The sequence below is a fragment of the Mixophyes fleayi genome, chromosome 10, assembly GCF_038048845.1.
Source record: "Mixophyes fleayi isolate aMixFle1 chromosome 10, aMixFle1.hap1, whole genome shotgun sequence".
Classification (NCBI taxonomy): domain Eukaryota; kingdom Metazoa; phylum Chordata; class Amphibia; order Anura; family Limnodynastidae; genus Mixophyes; species Mixophyes fleayi.
In genome coordinates this window covers 45496300-45496930 of record NC_134411.1, presented here as the reverse complement: position 1 = coordinate 45496930, position 631 = coordinate 45496300, and the positions used below count along the sequence as shown (strand labels likewise).

Below are 631 nucleotides of genomic sequence, written 5' to 3'. Positions count from 1 at the left end.
TCAGTATGCTACCAAAAGAAAACAATTTACTTTGTTGAGCATTATGATTTAAAATAAAAACCCACAAAACACCTTGCTATGTAGCCTACACATAGCAAGAAACAGATAATTTCTATGGTCACCAAAGGGTAAAAAAAACAGTGATTATGTTTGGATTTGACAATATTTAGTGAAAGTAATAGTACATTTAACATCGTTAAGAATACAGAAAAAAAAGATTTTGTCAGAAGTGGGATTTGAACCCACGCCTCCATTCGGAGACCAGAACACCCAGTTAGGGAAGATACTATCTTGAGTCTGGCGCCTTAGACCACTCGGCCATCCTGACACACGTAGCTATCTGCAGTTGGGCTTTCATAAGTTGGGCTTTCATATATAATACAATATAACACACCACCATAGTGTATTATATGATTTGGTTCTATTCTTTTAAACAAAATATCAATCTATGAAATATGCATTTTATTATCATCATAGCAAATATCCCAGTTAAAGAAGGCACAAATACAGAGATCTCACTTCCTTAATAGAGCTGCAACTATGCCTTTGTAGTCCATTCTGAAAAATAAAACACTCTAGCTATAAATAAATTAAAAGTGACCACAACAGTTAAATTTGAAGAAACATTTTC

At 33.6% G+C, this 631-nt stretch overlaps 1 non-coding gene across 1 annotated transcript; it reads right to left on the bottom strand.

Annotated features, from left to right (window-relative positions):
* Positions 1–221: 221 nt before the first annotated feature.
* Positions 222–328, bottom strand: TRNAL-CAA (transfer RNA leucine (anticodon CAA)). Its single transcript has 2 exons — positions 291–328; positions 222–267 (listed from the first exon to the last, which is right to left on the bottom strand). It is a non-coding gene; the product is annotated as a tRNA-Leu (tRNA).
* Positions 329–631: the final 303 nt, after the last annotated feature.